Source organism: Arachis ipaensis, chromosome B7 (genome assembly GCF_059453495.1).
Source record: "Arachis ipaensis isolate K30076 ecotype BB chromosome B7, ASM5945349v1, whole genome shotgun sequence".
Taxonomy (NCBI): domain Eukaryota; kingdom Viridiplantae; phylum Streptophyta; class Magnoliopsida; order Fabales; family Fabaceae; genus Arachis; species Arachis ipaensis.
The window spans coordinates 125,233,713-125,256,782 of record NC_142442.1 but is presented as its reverse complement, the minus strand read 5'-3'; the positions used below and the strand labels follow the sequence as shown (position 1 = coordinate 125,256,782).

Genomic DNA, 23,070 nt, shown 5'->3' with positions numbered 1-23,070 from the left:
AGATAAAAAAGCTCATTTTTGAAGTCGAGATTTCCACGACACAGTTCTCCCTGTAAAAGTCAACATATAACCAGAAGTAAACTTTTTTGAATCAAGATCTCCAGCTATATTTGTATTTGTGTAACCATCCAATACAGGTTGGTCATAGACAAGCTCTAAAAGTAGCATTAAGGTATCTGAGAATCTACTTTACTACTTGCCAATGTTCTTTGCCAGGACTAGAGATAACCCAACTAACAACTCCAATAGTATAAGCAATATCCGACCTGGTGCAAACTATAACATACATCAAACTACCAACCACAGATGTATATGGAATCTTCTTCATTTCTTCTTTTTTTTCTCACTTGTAAGATATTGCCACGAACTCAGCTTGAAATTACTAACAAGTAGAGTATTAACGGGTTTGGAACTACTCATGATAAACTTCTCTAAAACCTTCTCAATATACTTCTATTGTGACAACTACAGTTTTTCATTCTTCCTAAAACAAGTGATACTCATCATGCTAAGGATTATCTTTGCAGGACCCAAATCTTTTATAGCAAAGGATTTGTTCAAGTTTTTGGAGCATGCAACCATATTGAACCTTGCTTGACAACTCTTACCACTAACCATCTTCCTGTTACTCTTAATGCCACAAAGAGCTCTAAGTTGACCATCCGTCTCCAGTAGCCCATATTCAAGTGGGAACGTAAAGGTTAAGGATAGGAATTTTACCCACTTGAATGTTGTATTGGATGGTGATGGCTTTGGGAGAGGTCTTGCAAGCTCCACTCCCTTGTGTTCTTCTTTGAATTCTTCCACTTCTTTGCAGGCTTTCTCAATTTCAACCTCTTCCTCTTGGTAGCCGTCTTCTAATTCAATCTCTTCTTCATTGCTTACCAAGGGTATGGGAGGTTGTGCATCTTTCTCCTTTGTGGGTGCATCTTCCTCCTTTATTTTTGCATCTTCCTCTTCTTCCATGTGTGAGGATGAAAAGTTCTCTAATTCACTGGAGTATGAACTCCTTTGATTGATTTCCTCACTTTCTTCTATAGGATCTTGTATTATATCTTTTGTGAAGGAATTTTCTTGCTCCTCTTCCTGTGGTTTGATAATCAACTATACATGCTTCTCTATATTTTTGACACTTGTCTTTATATTATGTAAGAATTCTTTCATGAGAAGCTCAAGATCTGATGGTATTTGAGATGAATAAGGAGGAGGTGGCTCTTGATATGAATAAGAAGGAGATGATGGTTCTTGATAGGTGTAAAAAGAGGATGGTTCTTGGTATGAATAGGTAGATAGTGGCTCTTGATATGGGTAGAAAGATGATGGTTCTTGATATGGATAGAGAGGTGGTGGTTCTTGGTATGGATATGGAGATGGTGGTTCTTGATAGTTGGAACATGGAGCATTGAAGTTTCTTTGGTTTTGACTTTGCCAACCAAAATTTGGATAGTTTCCCCATTCATAATGATGTGGATCACTACTCGGGTGTGAGTAGTAACCCATATGATCTCTCTCCATTATTTTTCCTTAGCACAAAACACCAAACAGAATTAAACGCACCATGTGGTAAAAAGAAAAGCAAAGAAGAAATAACAGAATTCTAAAAATTAAAATAAGAAAAATTAAAATAAAACTAACTAGGAGACACCAAACTTAATTTTAAAAATTAAAAAAAATTACTAGTATTAAATTATTATTAAATATAATTTTTTTGGAGACAAAAATAAAATAAAACTAATAAAATATAAAAAGATAAAAATTAATGAAAAGAAAAAAATGAAAATAAAAGAAAATAAAAAGAAAAAGAAAAAATAAGTGAAGAATGAACGAAAGTTTTGAAAACAGAAAAATAAAAATTAAAAATTAATAAAAAGAAAAGAAAAGGAATGCACGGAAAGAAAGAAAAAAATAAAATCAAACCAAACGTAGACAAAAGGGGGGGAGGGGTAATGAACGAAAAAGAAGAAAACAAGGAAAATTTTTTTTTGAAAAATAATAAAATAATATTTAAATAAAATTAAAATTAAAATGCCTAATCTAAACAATCAAACAACTAATAGTTGTTAATCACAGTCAATTCCCGGCAACAGCGCCAAAAACTTGGTGCGGAATTTATAACCCACAAATTAACCGGCAAGTGCACCAGGTCATACCAAGTAATACCTTACGTGAGTAAGGGTCGATCCCACGAGAATTGATGGATTAAGCAACAATAGTGTTTGATAGGCTTAGTTAGACAAACAGAAAGTAATGTTTGGGTATTCAAAAGCATTAAACAGTAAATTAAGAATTTCAGAAAGTAAGCAGCAAATGAGTTGTGAAATATATATGGGAAAACAGTTAAGGTTTCAGAGTTATCTATTTTCTGGATTAACTTTTCTTACTAACTATTTTAATTATGTAGGATTTAATTTATGACAAACTATATGTGACTAGACCCTAATTCCTTAGACCTTTCTAGTCTCCTCTAAAATTCATTAACTGCCAATTCCTTGGTCAATTAATTCCAATTAGAAACTACATGATCAAATTCTAGTTTATATGCCACAAAAAATCTAATTACCCAAAAATAAAAGGATTATATGTCACGTATCCCGTTAAATCCAGATAATTAAAATTTAGGAGAATATGTTTTCAAGCTATTGTTCAAGTAAAGAGCTTTTCCAAGTTATACAAGAACTCAAATAGAAAGAGAGTCATACTTCCGTTCCACCTAAATTCATAAGATGAAGAGAGAAAACAATTCTTAAATTATAAATCCATGCATAAATTAAAATAGAAAAAGCAATAAAATCAATCCATACAAATAGACAGAGCTCTTAACCTTAACAGTGGAGGTTTAGTTGCTCATGGAAAAGAGAAAATAAGGATTCAGGTAAAATGTACTGAGTTCCAATCTGATAGATCTAAATCCCTCTAGAATTTCCTAATGGAATCCCCTTTTTATAAATAATCCTAATTAATAAAAAAAATCTAAAATTAAAATAATATTTTTTCCGATTTAAAAATCAAATGTGAATTTAAATTAGAATTAATTATAGCAATCCGTAAGTCTTCAATTGATGGATGTGGACCACTTGATTCCTTCACTCTGCAGCCTCTGATTTGTACTTTCTGGGCTGAAAACTGGGTCAAAAACGGCCTAGAAATCGTCCCCAGCGTTTTCTGCACGTGGCGCATGTCACGCGTACGCGTCAGTTACGCATATGCGTCGATGGTCTTCTTCGCGAGTCACTCGGACGCGTCGGTCACGCGCACGCGTCGCCATGGAAAGCTCCAAATCACGCGCACGCATCAGTCACGCGTACGCGTCACTCCTCGCTGCCATCTCCTTTGCTTCTTCACTACAAAAAAAAGAGTTTAAAATGGCATTTATATTATGGCATTTTATGATGTTGCCATAATTAATTTTTCAAAAATGGCATTTTTTGGTGATTTTGGCTGTTTTCAACCGCCATTATTAAAACCAATATTAAAAAAAAAACGCCAAAAGCCCAAAACCAAGGAAACCTAACACTTATCTTATCTAGTGAAAAAGTAAAACCCGAAAGTGAAACTCGATCTTCTCAGCAACGTTCTCCGATCTCCTCCAACGACGATCTTCTCCGGTGACATCTCCAGCGGCGATTTTCTTCTGCATTCGCCTCCTGTGACGATATTCTTCAATGACGATCTTCTCCGCGACATCTCCTCCAGCGACGATCTTCTCCGGCAACACCTGGAGGCGATCTCCTTCGGCGACATCTCCTTCTGTCGCGATCTTTTCCGGCGATTCCTCTTCCAGCTTCCTCCTTGCCATCCTCTGTGTCTTCTCCGCCAAAATCCTCAGTGCCTCCCTTTCGTTCTAGATCGGCAGGTCAGTTTTCTATCTTTTTACATTCTAGGGTCCAAAAGTGCGATTCTCTACTTTTTGATACTGTGATGAGTCTCTTCTTTAATACGAATATAGTTAAATTGAACAAGAAGTACATTATTTAGATTTTCTTTATTTAAGAAAAATAAATGTATTCTCGTTGCTGTGTGAATGAATGCATATGTTGTGTTTGATAAATGTGATGTAAATTTTGATAATGACAGTGTTTGATGATGAAAACCAAGCGCAGGAGAATAGCTTCATATATGTGAGTGCTATTTCTTCTTTTTCCAGCTTCAGTTTGTAAATTATAGCTTAAATCTTTCAAATCACTGCATGCTTAGTTATACTCTGCTTCTGCTTTTGCTCGATAGGTAGAAATTTTGTTTTTCTTCTATTTCAAAATTGATTCAGTATCATTTTAAAATTGATTACGTATTTTAAACAATAATTCAAAAGATAAGGTAAAATCACATGAGTATTGAGTGTTTGATCTTAATATATGGAATTTGGCTTGCTTTTCTATGGTTAATTCTGATTTTGGGTGATTTTTTTGCTTTTTGGTTATTATTATTATTATTATTATTATTATTATTATTATTATTATTATTACTAGAAGCTTGATTGTCATACTGCTAATCTGCTCCCATTGAAGCTGCAGTTTTAAATTTTTGTAGATATTGTTATAATTAGACATTAAATTTCATGTTTTGAAAGTTTGATAGATAGGAGTAGTTTTGTTGGAGATAAAAATGAGAGGGATAATTACTATATTGAATGTATTTATGGACTTGAGAAAAGATTTAATACAATTAACAGAGACCAAAAGGTAGTTATTGAACCCAATTCTCTTTCTTTTATATATATATATATATATATATATATATATTGAGGCTGATGGTGATGTGTCTTTGGCTTGATTCTCCCACCCTCTCTTTTGGCTTGATTTTTTTAAAGTGAGGTTCAGTGTGATTTGTGTGCCTGTTTCTTTTTTTTAGGTGTTAAAGTTAGGAAGCAAGTTGTGTTAGATGGTCTGGTTAGGCGTGTTTGTAGAATTTTGTGCAGTAACAAACTCATAGGAATAATACCTAAAGAGTTGAGCATGTTGAAGTCCCTTAAGGTGCTGGATTTGGGAAATAATCAGTTATCCGGATCAATTCCTCCAGAGCTTGGAAATTTAACTGAACTTGTGAACATGTAAAAAGAAATTCATGATGAATAGATAGACAAATATTGACTCTCTTTCTAGTTGACTCCTATACTTATTCCTCTCTGTGTGTTCTTTTGTAGGAATCTGCAGTCCAATGATCTAACCGGCAGGTTACCTCCGGGGCTCGGGAATTTGAAATACCTTCAAGAACTTCGGCTCGATAGGAATAAGCTCCAAGGGCCAGTTCCTGGTGGTGACAGTTCAAATTTTTCCTCAACTATCAATGGGATGTGAGTAAAATTTAGTTGGTATACTTTGGTTAAGGCATTCTGTATCCTTATTCGCATAATTCTTTGTTAAGTGAACCTCGAAAAATGCTAGTTATGCCAATCAAAGTTTGACTTTAGTTAATTGATGCCTTAAAGTACCCATAATTTCTTCAGGTATGCTACAAATGCAAATTTAACTGGCTTCTGTTGTTGGTCTCAGTTAAAAGTAGCGAATTTTTCGTATAACTATTTAGTTGGCAGCATACCCAATTGCTTGCATTAAAAAATATGTTTTCTGCCAATCAGTTTATACTTTCAAGGAAACTGCCTTCAGATTCAGAACAAAGACGCAAAGCAACGACCCTCTATTCAATGTGGTATGCAGGACATGACCTTTTTTTAGCATTAAAAAATGATTAATGTAATTAAGATTTCTCTTCCTAGATAATCTCATAGATTAAAATGTAAAGTGTCATTTACTGTGATACTTAGAAACGTAAGACCTAGTGCTCCTTTTTATTCTTGTAAAGTAACTAACTATGAAATATTATCTCATAGCTGGTGCATCACCTGCAAGAAGCCAGCCATTGGTGAATCCTAATATGTATATGTCAAAGCATCATGGAGCATCAAAACCTGTTTGGCTTCTGGCTCTAGAAATAATAACGGGAACCATGATTGGTTCTCTCTTTCTGATTGCTCTTCTCGCTGCCCTTCAGAGGGGGAATAAAAAAGCATCCATCATTATTCCTTGGAAAAAATCTACAAGCCAGAACGACAGCATGACAGTATATATAGGTTCAGCTTCTTTGTGTTTTACTAGCTATTTACTAATGTTTATAGAGCCGTTTTTCAATGTAATTAGCTTTATTACTGTACAGACCCCGAGATGTTGAAGGATGTGAGAAGGTATACCAGACAAGAGCTTGACGTTGCCTGCGAAGACTTTAGCAACATAATCGGGTCATCACCAGACAGTGTGGTCTACAAGGGAACCATGAAAGGTGGACCTGAGATTTCTGTAATCTCCCTCTGCATCAAGGAGGAGCATTGGATAGGATATCTTGAACTCTATTTTCAAAGAGAGGTAAATGCAAACATTTAAGTGCTTACGAAATTGCAAGATTTGGCAGACAAATATTTAGTTAAGTTCTCTAATGTTTATGCTATCATGGCATTCAGGTGGCAGACTTGGCAAGGTTAGATCATGAGAATACAGGAAAACTGCTGGGGTATTGCAGAGAGAGCACTCCATTTACAAGGATGTTAGTTTTTGAGTATGCTTCAAATGGGACACTTCATGAGCACCTACATTGATGTAAGTCAACTTTCTTACCAATGATTCTTAGCTCGTGTATTATAATTTAGGCGTTTCCAGTTCATTAAACATGAAATTTACGACTACAGATGGAGAAAGATGTCAATTCTCCTAGACAAGGCGTATGAAAATGATAATAGGCATTGCACGTGGACTCAAGTATCTACATACGAAAATTGAGCCTCAATTCACTATTTCAGAGCTGAATTCTAGTGCTGTATATCTTACAGAAGAATTTTCCCCCAAGGTTTGCATGCTAACTAGTTCAAATCTTGTAAATTAGAAATCACAAGCAATTATGATTATGTTTAATAACATCTTATTTCGGTTTTAGAATGAGTGGAATAGAGTAATGCACATGGCTATGTATTATTAGAAATCAACATCTTGTTTAAGATTTTCATTGCTTTGGACCTGAACTGCAGTTGGTTGATCTCGAAAGTTGGAAGACAATCCTTGAAAGTTAGGAAGCTACCTACATGTTTCCTGACAGTCAATTAAGTTTATTCTCTTCTATATGTTAATGAATAATTTCAATTTTTATAATTACAGGTAATGGACTTGGATAGAAGAGTAAGACGTGGGCAAGAACGTCTTGCTCAAGAGGTGGAGCCAGCACCAGCGCTTCCATTATAATTAAAATACATAAAATATTTTTTATGTTTATATATTGATATCATAATTCAGGCTGCCAAAGAGAAGGCTGTTGAAGAAGAGTGAAGGAAACAGAGGGAGAAGGATCATGATAGAAGACTATACAATCTCCCTTCCATCAATATTATTTATGGAGAAAAAAAGGGTTGAGGTAGGTATTTTACTGTTGTAATTTTTTCCTCTTGCATGATTGAACTCTGAAAGTGTAGTCCAGTCTTTCCTAAATATATCTGTCATGGTTGAGAGAGGTATATTGGGTTTGAAATTGTAGCAGAACCATTTGAGAGCCCTCCATTTCCCTTAGCTGCAGAGAGAACAAGAAGAAAAGACCCTCTTGATGGCGAAGGAAGCAAAAAAGAATGAGTTCTTGTTATGTAGCTTAGGTACTAATTATTAGTATTTATCTCTATCTCTAGATAGCTAGTTAGTTGTATTTGATTTATTATTAATACTGTTAGTGGAGTAGATAGTAATTGAGTGAGTGCCTTGCAGAATGAGTTCCTAAACTTTAAGAAAGCTAAGAGAAGGATAGAAATAAGATGAAGCCAAAGAGGTTAAAAAGATAGCTACTCCTAATTAATAATGAATTCTTATCAAATAGCATATTTCTTGTGAGACTGCTGGTTTAGTTTTCCCTTCTTCAAAATGCTGGTAGTTTGCTATTTATTTGAGAAATTATTTATTTCTAATGTTTAATTTTCTTTTGCAGTTAATATTTATTCACATGGACATAAACAATGAAAATGTTGGAAAGGCCTGTAGCAAACTTTTTTAGCATCTCTAAGAATGATTATGATGATGATGGTGATTCGTGCATTGATGGTTCTAGTTCTACACCTAGGGTCTCATCTGAATGGAGGAGCTCCATTCATTTCAAGGATTCTGAGACAGAAGAAGCATTGTTTTCATCATCTAGAAGAAGTTGTCCCAAGTGGGAATCATATACTTTGTTCCAAAAATATGATGAATAAATGTCCCTCTTAGACAGAATTAGTGCACAGAAACTTGAGGAAACAGGTAACAATACATCATCCATAATTATTAAATTTAGAGTTTAATTCATTAACATAGTTTCCTAATCCATCTTCAGAGTATTTCAGGTATTAAAATACATAGTTTAGGGCTGCAGCAGTGATATTTCTACGCTAGTGAATATAAAGCTGTCCACAGGGAGGGAAATGCTGTCATTAGGCGGCACCTGGAGTCTCTTCCATTGGAGACTTTTGATTCTGTAAGTTTAAATATTCTATTCATATTTTATAGCATGTCAAGCTTGTATATATGAATCAGTGTGCCTTCATGAAGGAATCTTCTAGAATTGATATGCCGTGTGAGTTTTCCAGGGCTCATGTTACTAGTAACCAAATTATGTAATGCAATAGATGACCAAATTTCATGCTAATTGAGTTGATAAGAATTCTGGATAACCAATGGCAGCTTCTGTCTCATTTGCAATTATTATTTATTTATTGACACTTAAAATGAAAAAGAAAATAAAAATCTTGTTAGGATGATAGCACTTAAAATGAAAAAGAAAAAAAAATCTCGTTAGGATGATAGCCTGTTATATGACTTAAAATAGTTTTGTTTTCAAAATAAAATTATAAGGAAGTGAGTTTTGAAGAAGGAACTTTATTAACACTAGATATCTCTAGATTAGAAACAGTTAAACACACTAAATGAAGATTGACACTAAATATCCCTAGACTAGAAACAGTTAAACACACTAAATGAAGATTTTCTTCAACTGTACACTAAGTTACTAACTCTGAGAGAACAGATTCTTATTCTTGCAGATGAATCAGTGGAGGACTCTGTTGCCCATTCTGACTTGAGATCTTTAGCTACACTTCTACTAATTCATGACATACAAGTAGTCCCAATTGTTGCATTTCATATTAGAGTTTTGATGCTCTCGTCACTAACTTGTATCACCTTGTTTTGTGAACTGAATTCTAATAAAAATAAAATCGCCTATTTTGTTTTTGTAGTCAAGACGACTTCCATGCAAAGACTCAATATCGTCTTTAAGGTTATCAGGGTTCTCTCACAGCTCTTGGATCCACGAAATGCAGCAAGCTTCAGATAAATCAATTATAATCAGTGAAATCTTGGATTCTTGGACTAGAAATCTGGTGTCTGTGTCCAGAATCAGTGACTATGTGTTATCAAATGAGTTTAAATACATATTCATATTTCGTTTAAATACATTATTAGATATTAACATAGTTTAGGGAACTGGATGGTAGATTATTTGACTGATTAGTGTTTATTGCAATGCTTGTATTTTGGTAAGTTTAGTAAGACAAGGTTTTGTATAGGAGTTATTACTTTTGATTTTCAATAATAAAAAATTATATATTATATTAATCTTTTGTTTATGAGTTATATAATATTTCATTATGGATTATGATTTTTTGCTATTGTGAAATTTTAATCACATTTATTTAACGCGATAAAAATGACGGTAAAAATTATTTTTTTAAACAATAAAAAATGTCACTGTCAGGGTAAAACGGCGGTTCAAAATACCATTTTAACCAACCAAAATGCTACTGTCAGGATAAAAATGGCTGTTCAAAAATGTCATTTTAACCAACCAAAATGCCACTCTGTTAGGGTAATAATGGCGGTTCAAACCGCCGTTTTAACCTATCCAAAAACCGCCATTTTAACCATGAAAATAACGGCGGTTTGAACCGCCGTTTTAACCAACCAAAATGCCACTCTTTCAGGGTAATAATGGCGGTTCAAACCGCCGTTTTAACCTATCCAAAAACTGTCATTTTAACCCTAGAAATAATGGCGGTTTGAACCGCCATTTTAACCTATTCAAAAACCGCCGTTTTAACCCAGGAAATTGTGGCGGTTTTCAGAAAATCGCCGTAATAACCAGAATGGCGCTCAGAATTACGTCGCTTTACGAAACCATCATTATTGGTAATAATGGCAGTTCAAACCGCCGTAAATACCTAAAAAACCACTATTTTAACCAGAATTTTTTGTAGTGCTTATGCTGCAGAAACTCCATCAAATCCAGCCAAATGCTACCTAAAATAAACAGTATTGCACAAAACTCAAAATAGCATCCATAGTGGCTAAAATATAATTAATTCTTGATTAAACTCAACAAATTACAGGCAAATTCACTAGGAAAAGATAGGAAAGATGCTCACGCATCACTTGCTTCAGCTCATATAAGCTCTTCTTCAATTTTCATATGATATGCTCCTTTTCTTTAACTTTGAAATCCTCTGGTTGTTCCAAATAATTTTTTTATCTATATCACTATGAAGGAATGTAGTCTTCACACCAAGTTTTTCAACCTCTATATTCAAGCTAGCCGTTAATCTAAGCACAACTCGAATAGAGGACATTTTCACTATTGGAGAGAAAATCTCTTCAAAATCAATACCTTTTTTTTCTGATCAAAGCCTTTTACAACCAACTGAGCTTTGTATCTTAGCCGTGAAACATTTTCATTTGCTTTCAATTTAAATATCCATTTATTTTTGAATACTCTCTTATCCTTCGATAACTTCACCAATTCAAAAGTATGATTCTCATGCAAGGATTTTATTTCTTCTTTTATGGCTTTTAACCAATCTTCTTTATGCTCATTAGACATAGCTTCTAGGTAGCTCTCTAGCTCCCCAGTCTCAGTGTTCATCACATACTCATGAAGAGAATATCTATGGGAAGGATAGTGCTCTCTAGTAGATAATCTCAACTCAGGCTCAATTGATGGTTCAGGTGAAACTTCAACATCTAGTGGAACTTCTATATCTGGTACCTCAGTTTGAGCTGTGAATTCATCATGTAAATCATCACCATCATTATTAACTTGTACATCTCCTCCATCATCAAAAGGTATAGTGAAAGGATTAAGTTCATCATTAGCAGAATATTTAACAGTTGATGCTGGCTTATTTGTCTTTTCAAGGCCTTTAATATATAGTTTGGTCTTCAAGAAAAATCACATATGTCCTTCTAATTATTTCTTGCTCACTAGTTCTCATAATCTGTAATCAAAGTCTTTGTGACTATAACTCATGAAGATACACTATTTTGACTTTCCATCAAGTTTGGACCTTTTATCTCTTGGAATGTGTATAAAATCCTTACAGCCGAACACTCGCAAGTGGCTATAGAAGACATCTTTTTCTCCCTGATGAGCAAAAATTAAAGCTCACAAATACCGGCAAGTGTACCAGGTTATTCAAGTAATACGACAGTGAGTCGATATCGTTTCCACAAGAATTAATGGATTGAGGCAAGTAACATCTAATTAAATATCTAATTAGATCAATCAAACCTTAGATTTTGGATTGTAGATCTTGAAGAAAAGAAGAATTAGAGAAGAGAATGCTTGAAATTGAGAGAAAATCAATATGTGAGAATGTTGAAGGCTTTGGAGATGTTTGGTTCTTGGACGAACAATGCTTATGCTTTTTTATTTAACTCATGCAAAAATCTTTTCACAACAAATCATTTATAACTAAAGCCCAATCCTTTGGTGATTTAGTTTCTCTAAAACCAATTAATCGCCAATCACTTGGTCAACTAATCAAGAGAAGAGGTGAAAAACAATTTCAATTTTAATCTGCACGACCTTCAAGAGCTAACACTAGCCGAATTATATGTCACGTATTTGAACTAGATCTAGATAAGTGAAGATTATGAGATGACTTTTAAGATAATTTTGTAATTAATTTTTCCAAATATAAAATTATAATCCAAGACAGATTTAGAATATTTTTCAATAGTTCTAACCCCTTATTGATGAAGAACATAACCCAATCTTGAAAAAGTAAAAAAGTATGAATTAAAATAAAGAAAACAGTTATATTATTAAACATTAAACCAAACAGAGGTCTTAACCTTCAATGGAGTAGGCCTGTTTAGTGACTCATGATAAAGAAAAAACTAATCTTAATAATGAGAGAGTGATCCTCCGATGGATGGTTGATTCCCCTTCTGTGAACAAGGTTCACTTATTTATATCATAAGTTCTATCTAGAATTCAAATTCAAAACTAACTCTAATCTTATCTTTCGAAAGGATAAGATAGCTAACTACTTCAAATTCAAATAAAAATAATTCAAATATAATTTAGAAACAAATTCTAACAACCAAATCTTTATATTTTTAGAAGAAATTAATGATAACTAATCTTTTTGAATCTTGAATCTTCAATCTTGAATCTTCAATCTTCAATCTTGAATCTTCAATCTTCAATCTTCAAGTTTTAATGTATGGCTTGAATGATGATTTTATGAATTTGATGATGTTGGATGGTGGAAGTGCTATTTTGTTATGAGCCGGAATGGCTGTGTATGGTAATGAATTATGGCTGATTGCGGAATATGTTATGAGCTGGATGGATGACTATGAATCGTGAATTTAAGCCGATTGGCTGAGATGAATGTTGATTTATGGCTGAGAATAAATGCATATATGCTGAGTTATTGATATTGTGATAGTTGCACTTCTAATTATCTGAGATACGAGTTTCCCTGGGTAGAAGCAATGGCTAGCCACCACGTGCTCCAGGTTGAGACTCGATACTCTGCTGACCCTATGTCGTAAGTGTGGCCGGACACTGTGAAACTTTCGGATGAGCTCGCCCCCGTGAATATATGATGAGCGGATAATTTATACGCTTTTTGGCATTGTTTTTAGGTAGTTTTTAGTATATTTTAGTTAATTTTTATTATGTTTTTATTAGTTTTTAAATAAAAATCACATTTCTGGACTTTACTATGAGTTTGTGTATTTTTTTGTGATTTCAGGTATTTTCTAGCTGAAATTGAGGGACCTGAGCAAAAATCTGATTCAGAGGCTGAAAAAGGACTGCAGATGCTGTTGGATTTTGACTCCATGCACTCGACGTAGATTTTCTGGAGCTAAAAAATCCCAATTGGCACGATTTCAATTGCGTTGGAAAATAGATATCCTGGGCTTTCCATCAATATATAATAGTTTATACTTTGCTCGAGATTTGATGGCCCAAACCGGCGTTCCAAGTCAGCATAAAAATTATGGCGTCAAAACGCTAGAACTGGTATAAAAGCTGGAGTTAAACGCCCAAACTGGCACAAAAGCTGGCGTTTAACTCCAAGAAAAGTCTCTACATGTGAAAGCTTCAATTCTCAGCCGAAGAACACACCAAGTAGGCCTGGAAGTGGATTTCTGCATCATTTACTTATTTCTGTAAACCCTAGGTTACTAGTTCATTATGAATAGGACCTCTTGCTATTGTATTTTCATCTTTAGATCATTTTTGAGACTATCTTTGTATCACTTTTGATCTCTTGATCACGTTTAGGGGGCTGGCCATTCGGCCATGCCTGGACCTTCATCACTTTTGTATTTTCAACGGTGGAGTTTCTACACCCCATAAATTAAGGTGTGGAGCTCTGCTGTTCCACATGAATTAATGCAAAGTACTACTGTTTTTCTATTCAATTCATGCGTATTCTTGTTCTAAGATATTCATTCGCACCCAAGAACATGATGAATGTGATGATTATGTGACACTCATCACCATTCTCACTTATGAACGCGTGCCTGACAAACACTTCCGTTCTACATGAAAACAAGCTTGAATGCATATCTCTTAGATATCTAATACAGGGGACCGAGTCCGAGATATTAGAGTCTTCGTGGTATAAGCTAGACTCCATGGGCAGCATTCTTGAGATCCGAAAAGTCTAAACCTTGTCTGTGGTATTCCGAGTAGGATCTGGGATGGGATGACTGTGACGAGCTTCAAACTCACGAGTGTTGGGCGTAGTGACAGACGCAAAAGGATCAATGGATCCTATTCCGGCATGAGTGGGAACCGACAGATGATTAGTCGTGCGGTGATAGCGTATTTTGGACCATTTTCACTGAGAGGACGGATGGTAGCCATTGACAACGGTGATCCCCCAACATACAGCTTGCCATGGAAAGGAGTATGAATGATTGGATGAAGACAATAGGAAAGCAGAAGTTCAGGAGGGACAAAGCATCTTCATACGCTTATCTAAAATTCCTACCAATGAATTGCATAAGTATCTCTATCCTATTTTATATTTATCTTTTAATTATCAATTCTCCATAACCATTTGAATCCGCCTGACTGAGATTTACAAGATGACCATAGCTTGCTTCAAGCTGACAATCTCCGTGAGATCGACCCTTACTCACGTAAGGTATTACTTGGACGACCCAGTGCACTTGCTGGTTAGTTGCATCGGAGTTGTGAATAAAAGTGTGAGATCACGATCGCGCATACCAAGTTTTTAGCGCCATTATCAGAGATCACAATTCCATGCACCAATATACACCAGTGAAGGTGTTGGATGTGAATTATGATTATGATTGTGAATAACTCAAGTTGGAGATGCAATATACACCAATTTTATTTAAGGGACTAACACTTCTCCTCAATGTGCAATTCTGACTCCCTCTCTCTATAAGTTCGAATTCTCTCCTCTCTACCTCCTCCTTCTATTCTTCTTTTCCTCTAACATCGCAAGGAATCTCTATACTGTGACATAGAGGATTCCATACTTTCTTGTTCTCTTCTCTTTCATATGAGCAGGAACAAGGACAAAGGCATTCTTGTTGAAGCTGATCCTAAACCTGAAAGAACCTTGAAGAGAAAGCTAAGAGAAGCTAAAGCACAATTCTCTGGAGAGGACCTAACAGAAATTTTTAAACAAGAAGAAGACATGGCAGCCGAAAATAACAACAATGCCAACAATGCAAGGAAGGTGCTTGGTGACTTTATTGCACCTACTCCCGACTTCTATGGGAGAATGGTGCACGAAAATTACTTTACACTATGTAATTCCGCACAACTAACCAGCAAGTGCACTGGGTCGTCCAAGTAATACCTTACGTGAGTAAGGGTCGATCCCACGGAGATTGTTGGTTTGAAGCAAGCTATGGTTATCTTGCAACTCTTAGTCAGGATATTAATTTGTGGTTATCAATTGACTTGCAAATGAACAAGAGAGCATGAATTAAAGGTTACTTGTTATTCAGTAAATGAGAATATGTTGGAGTTTTAGAGATGCTTTGTCTTTTGAATCTCTGCTTTCTCCCTATCTTCTTCTTCACGCACGCACGTCCCTCCTATGGCAAGCTGTGTGTTGGTGTATCACCGTTGTCAATGGCTACCATCCTTCCTCTCAGTGAAAATGGTCCAGGTACGCTGTCACCACATGGCTAATCATCTATAGGTTCTCGATCATACCGGAATAGAATTTGCTATCCTTTTGCGTCTGTCACTACGCCCAGCACTCGCAAGTTTGAAGCTCGTCACAGTCATCCAATCCCAGAATCCTACTCGGAATACCACAGACAAGGTTTAGACTTTCTAGATTCTCAAGGATGCTGCCAATGAATTCTAGCTTATACCACGGAGATTCCAATCACGGAATCTAAGAGATACTCATTCAATCTAATGTAGAACGGGAGTGGTTGTCAGGCACACGTTCATAGGTTGAGAATGGTGATGAGAGTCACAGATCATCACATTCATCATAATGAGGCGCGAATGAACATCTTAGATAGGAACAAGCGTGATTGAATAGAAAACAGAAATACTTGCATTAATTCATTGAGACACAGCAGAGCTCCTCAGCCCCAACAATGGAGTTTAGAAACTCATGCCGTCAAAGAGTACAAAGTTCAGATCTAAAAATGTCATGAGATTCAAAATAAATCTCTAAAAATTGTTTAAATACTAAACTAGTAACCTAGGTTTACAGAAAATGAGTAAACTATGATAGATAGTGCAGAAATCCACTTATGGGGCCCACTTGGTGTGTGCTGGGGCTGAGACTAAAGCTTCTCACGTGCCTGGGCTGTTTTGGGCGTTCAACGCCAGGTTGTAACCTGTTTCTGGCGTTGAACTCCAACTTGTAACTTGTTTCTGGCGCTGGACGCCAGACTGCAACATGGAACTGGCGTTGAATGCCAGTTTACGTCATCTATCCTTGAGCAAAGTATGGACTATTATATATTGATGGAAAGCCCTGGATGTCTACTTTCCAACGCAATTGGTAACGCGTCAATTGGACTATTGTAGCTTCAGAAATTCTATTCTGAGTGCAGAGAAGTCAGGATCCAACAGCATCAGCAGTCCTTTTTCCAGCCTGAATCAGATTTTTGCTCAGCTCCCTCAATTTCAGCCAGAAAATACCTGAAATTACAGAAAAACACACAAACTCATAGTAAAGTCCAAAAATATGAATTTTGCCTAGAAACTAATGAAAATAAACTAAAAACTAACTAAAACATACTAAAAACTATATGAAATTAACCCCAAAAAGCGTATAAAATATCCGCTCATCACAACACCAAACTTAAACTGTTGCTTGTCCCCAAGCAACTAGACAAATAAAATAGAATACAAATAAATCAAGAAGCAATAATATCTCAGAGTTTTTGAGTGAAGCTCGGATTCTAATTAAATGAGCGGGACTAGTAGCTTTTTGCTTCCGAACAGTTTTGGCATCTCTCTTTATCCATTGAAGCTCAGAATGATTGGCATCTATAGGAACTTAGAATTCAGATAGTGTTATTGATTCTCCTAGTTCAGTATGTTGATTCTTGAACACAGCTACTTTTATGAGTCTTGGCCATGGCCCTAAGCACTTTGTTTTCCAGTATTACCACCGGATACATAAATGCCACAGACACATAATTGGGTGAACCTTTTCAGATTGTGACTCAGCTTTGCTAAAGTCCCCAATTAGAGGTATCCAGGGTTCTTAAGCACACTCTTCTTTTTGCTTTGGACCTTGACTTTAACCGCTCAGTCTCAAGTTTTCACTTGACACCTTCACGCCACAAGCACATGGTTAGGGACAGCTTGGTTTAGCCGCTTAGACCAGGATTTGATTCCCTTAGGCCCTCCTATCCACTGATGCTCAAAGCCTTAGATCCTTTTTATTACCCTTGCCTTTTGGTTTTAAGGGCTATTGGCTTTTTCTGCTTGTTTTTTTTTTTGCAAGCTTTGTATTCACTACTTTTTCTTGCTTCAAGAATTATTTTTATGATTTTTCAGATTATCAATAACATGTCTCATGTTCATTATTCTTTCAAGAGCCAACATATTTAACATTCAAGAACATCAAATTCCAAAGACATATGCTCTGTTCAGGCATTCATTCAGAAGGCAGAAAGTATTACCACCACATGTAATTAATTAGAATTTCTTGTATTAAAAACTCAAAAAATATTGCCTCCTTATCCTAAAGAAAATATTCTATTTTATTCATGTTTAATGATGATGAGAAAAATAAATTATAGCTTAATTGGAGATAAAATAACTACTAATTACTACTATAACTACTAAGGTAAAACTCAAATAAGAACAATTATCACAGAGTTAAGGCTAAGATTAGGGCTCAACAACCTTGAGTTTAGGATGTGGATGTTCCTCTAGTCTGTGGAGTGCTTGGTCCTTCAAGAGATAACTTCTGACGCTTCAGTTCCTTTAAGTCACGCCCTTGCTCTTCTTGTTCCCTGAGTAGTTTGCAGAGCATACTGTTTTGATTTTGCTGTTCTTCCTTTATTTGGTCCATAGATTCTTGCAACTTGGTAACAGATGCTTCAAGCTGTTCCCAATATTCAAATTGAGGGACTTCCGGGAGGAATTCTTGTGCCCTCCTCTTGGTGGGGTCATCCTGCACTTGTTGTTTTTCCATTGTGATTTTAGTGATTGGTTGCTCCACTGAGATATACTCTGTTATTCCCATCTTTACTCCAGCATCTTTGTAGAGCATAGAGATTAAGCTTGGATAAGCCAACCTGGCATCCTTAGAGTTCTTGTTAGCAAGTATGTAAAATTCAGATGGGATCAGTTGATGAACTTCTACTTCTTTTCCCAACATAATGCAATGGATCATCACTGCTCTTTTAACAGTGACTTCAGAACGGTTGCTTGTGGGTAATATAGAATGCCCAATGAAGTCCAGCCAACCTCTGGCGACTGGTTTGAGATCTTCTCTCTTGAGTTGATTTGGGACACCCTTGCTGCTGGTGGTCCACCTGGCTCCAGGGATGTATATATCCTCTAGAATCTTATCCAGGCTCTTGTTTGTTCTCATTATTCTCCTATTGAAGGAGTCTGGGTCATCTTTCAGCTGAGGTAGCTTAAAGATCTCCCTGATTTTGACAGGGTGGATGTGAACAATCTTTCCTCTGACCAAAGTTCGATAGTCATAGAGGGCAGTTCCAGATATTCTCTGCCTGTCTGTTTGCCACAGATTAGGGTAGAATTCCTGAACCATATTCCTTCCCACTTTCGTTTCAGGATTAGCTAAGACTTCCCAGTTCCTGTTTCAAATCTGCTCTTGGATCTCCAGATATTCATCTTCTTTCAGATCGAACTTGACTTCTGGGATCACTGATCTTAGACCCATTATTTTGTAGTAATGGTCTGAATGTTCTTTGGTTAAGAACCTCCCTTTATTCCAAAGCGGTTTTGGAATGCTCTCTTTCTTGCCTCTTGGAGTGGGTTGTTTTCCTTTAGGAGCCATGATCTTAGTGGGTATGATTTAGTGATCACGGATAAACACACCAAACTTAGAGGTTTGCTTGTCCTCAAGCAAAAGAAAAGAAAGGAGATGGGTAGAAGGAGAGCTTGTGTCGAATGGTGGATGAGGGGGGGGGGGGCGAATGTGGTTTTAAAAAAGGGAGGGGGTGGGATTTTCGAAAATATTAAAAAGATAAGATAGAAGATATGATTTAAAAAAAATATGATATGAAAAGATGTGATTTAAAATTGAAAAGATATGAAAGATATTTGAAAAAGATAAATTTGGATTTTGAAAAAGATAATGTGGAGATTTGAAAAAGATATTAATGAGTTGAAAAGATTTTAGAAGGAAAAGAGATAGATTTGTTTTGGAAATTTTGAAAAAGAGTTGGATTGGATTGAAAAAGAATTTGTGTTTATGGATTAAGATACATTTGATATTTTTAAAGTAGGGTTTTTAGAAATTAGGGTTCTTAGAAATCAGGGTTTGTAACATGTTTATGCAAGAAATCATGAATTGAAACATGAAAATTAAAATTAAAATGAAAAATATGAAGTAAAAACGAATTTACCTCCTCCCCACCATCCTGGCGTTAAACGCCCAAATGTTGCATGTTTTGGGCGTTTAACCTTGCTGCTTCTCCTGGGCGTTCAACGCCCAGCTGCTGCTTCTTTCTGGCGTTGAACGCCAGGAACTCCTTTGTCACTGGGCATTTTTCTGAACGCCCAGGACGCTGTAAATCTGGCGTTAAACGCCCAGAAGGAGCTTCTTTCTGGCGTTCAACTCCCAGAAGATGCTTCTTTCTAGCGTTTAACGCCCAGATAGCTATCCTTACTGGCGTTCAACGCCCAGTGGATGCTTCTTTTGGGCGTTGAATGCCCAATTGTACCTCTTACTGGCGTTTTCTTGCCAGTGAGCTCTTTTTCTCTGTTTTGTGTGCTGAATCCTTCTGTAACCCTGTAAACTTATGCAATTGACTCTTTACCTTAGTATCAATAAAATTTATATAAACAAATAAAATCAAGAATAGGGCAAAATGCTAGAGGAAGTGATGCCAATGGCTAGGTTGCCTCCCAGCAAGCGCTTCTTTATTGTCTTTAGCTGGACCTTGCTGAGCTTTTTAATCTAGCCTCAGCCTTGAGCGTTCTTGCTCAACATTACCTTCAAGATAATGCTTGATTCTCTGTCCATTAACAATGAACTTCCTATCAGAGTCAATGTCTTGAAGCTCCACATAACCATATGGTGATACACTTGTAATCACAAATGGTCCCCTCCACCGGGACTTCAGTTTCCTGGGGAATAGCCTGAGCCTAGAGTTAAACAACAGAACCTTTTTCCCTGGTTCAAAGATTCTAGAAGATAGCTTTCTGTCATGCCATCTTTTTTATTTCTCTTTATAAAGCTTGGCATTTTTGAAAGCAGTGAATCTGAATTCCTCTAGCTCATTCAGCTGGAGCAATCTCTTTTCTCCAGCTAGTTTGGCATCAAAGTTTAGGAATCTGGTTGCCCAGTAGGCCTTATGTTCCAGTTCCACGGGCAGGTGACAAGCCTTACCATACACAAGTTGGTACGGAGAGGTCCCTATAGGAGTCTTGAATGCTGTTCTGTAAGCCCACAAAGCATCATCCAAGCTTCGTGCCCAATCCTTTTTTCGGGTACTTACAGTCCGTTCCAGGATTCTTTTCAGTTCTCTGTTAGAAACTTCAGCTTGCCCATTTGTCTGTGGATGATATGGAGTCGCCACCTTGTGGCGAATCCCATACCGGACCATGGCGGAGTAAAGCTGTTTGTTGCAGAAGTGAGTGCCCCCATCACTGATTAGTACCCTAGGGACACCAAATCTGCTGAATATATGTTTCTGGAGGAACTTCAGTACTGTTTTAGTATCATTGGTGGGTGTGGCAATGGCCTCTACCTATTTTGATACATAGTCAACTGCCACCAGAATATAAGTGTTTGAGTATGATGGTGGGAAAGACCCCATAAAATCAATTCCCCATACATCAAACAACTCAATCTCCAAGATTCCTTGTTGAGGCATGGCGTAACTATGAGGCAAATTACCAGCTCTCTGGTAACTGTCACAGTTACGTACAAACTCTCGGGAATCTCTGTAGAGTGTAGGCCAGTAGAAACCACATTGGAGGACCTTGGTGGCTGTTTGCTCACCTCCGAAATGGCCTCCATATTGTGATCCATGGCAATGCCATAGGATCCTCTGTGCTTCTTCTCTAGGCACACACCTACGGATTATTCCGTCTGCACATCTCTTAAAGAGATAGGGTTCATCCCACAAGTAGTACTTTTCATCAGAAATTAATTTTTTCTTTTGTTGCCTGCTGTACGCCTTGGGTATGAACCTTGCAGCTTTATAGTTTGCAATGTCTGCAAACCATGGTGTTTCCTGAATGGCGAACAAATGCTCATCCAGAAAGGTTTCAGAGATTTCAATAGAGGGAGAGGGCGCCCCTTCTACTGGCTCTATTCGGGACAAATGATCAGCCACTTGGTTTTCTGTCCCTTTTCTGTCTCTTATTTCTATATCAAACTCTTGCAGAAGCAATACCCATCTTATAAGCCTGGGTTTTGAATCCTGCTTTGTAAGTAGATATTTAAGAGCAGCATGGTCAGTGTACACAATCACTTTTGATCCTACTAAGTATGATCTAAACTTGTCAATGGCATAGACCACTGCAAGCAATTCCTTTTCTGTGGTTGTGTAATTTTTCTGGGCATCATTTAAAACACGGCTAGCATAATAAATGACATGCAGAAGTTTGTCATGCCTCTGCCCCAGTACTGCACCAATGGCATGATCACTGGCATCACACATTAATTCGAATGGCAATGTCCAGTCTGGTGCAGAGATAACTGGTGTTGTGACCAGCTTAGCTTTCAGAGTTTTAAACGCCTGCAGGCACTCTGTGTCAAACACAAATGGCATGTCAGCAGCTAGCAGATTGCTTAGAGGTTTTGCAATTTTTGAAAAATCCTTTATAAACCTTCTGTAGAATCCTGCATGCCCCAGAAAGCTTCTGATTACCTTAACATTGGCAGGTGGTGGTAATTTTTCAATTACCTCTATTTTAGCTTGATCCACCTCTATTCCCTTGTTTGAAATTTTATGCCCAAGGACAATCCCTTCAGTCACCATAAAGTGACATTTTTCCCAGTTTAAAACTAGGTTGGTCTCTTGGCATCTTTTCAAAACCAGTGTCAGATGATCAAGACAGGAGCTGAATGAGTCTCCATATACTGAGAAGTCATCCATGAAGACTTCCAGAAATTTTTCCACCATATCAGAGAAAATAGAGAGCATGCATCTCTGAAAGGTTGCAGGTGCATTACACAGCCCAAATGGCATCCTTCTGTAAGCAAATACTCCAGATGGACATGTGAATGCTGTTTTCTCTTGATCCTGAGGATCTACTGCAATTTGGTTGTAGCCTGAATAGCTGTCCAAAAAGCAGTAATAATCATGACCTGCTAGTCTCTCTAGCATCTGGTCTATGAATGGTAAAAGAAAATGATCCTTCCTGGTGGCTGTATTGAGCCTTCTGTAGTCAATACACATGCGCCACCCTGTAACTGTTCTTGTAGGAACCAATTCATTTTTTTCATTATGAACCACTGTCATGCCTCCCTTTTTGGGGACAACTTGGACAGGGCTCACCCAGGGGCTATCAAAAATAGGATAAATAATCCCAGCCTCCAGTAATTTGGTGACCTCTTTCTGCACCACTTCCTTCATGGCTGGATTTAGCTGCCTCTGTGGTTGAACCACTGGCTTAGCATTATCCTCCAATAAGATCTTGTGCATGCATCTAACTGGGCTTATGCCCTTAAGGTCACTTATGGACCACCCAAGAGCTGTCTTGTGTGTCTTAGCACTTGAATTAGTGCTTCCTCTTCCTGTGGATTTAAAGCAGAGCTTATGATCACTGGAAAAGTATCACCTTCTCCCAGAAATGCATATTTCAGGGATGGTGGTAATGGTTTGAGCTCGGGTTTAGGAGGTTTTTCCTCTTCCTAAGGAAATTTCAGAGACTCTTTCAATTCCTCTGAATCCTCTAGATCAAGCAGAACATCTTTAAAGATGTTTTCCAACTCTGATTCGAGACTCTCAGCCATGTTGATCTCTTCCACGAAAGAGTCAATAAGATCAACTTTCATGCAGTCTTTTGGTGTGTCTGGATGCTGCATGGCATTGACAGCATTCAACTTAAACTCATCCTCATTGACTCTCAGGGTTATTTTCCCCTGTTGGACATCAATGAGAGTTC

General features: G+C 36.9%; 1 pseudogene; it reads left to right on the top strand.

Moving 5' to 3' along the window:
* Positions 1–4,067: 4,067 nt before the first annotated feature.
* Positions 4,068–7,156, top strand: LOC107607611 (putative LRR receptor-like serine/threonine-protein kinase At1g63430; annotated as a pseudogene).
* Positions 7,157–23,070: the final 15,914 nt, after the last annotated feature.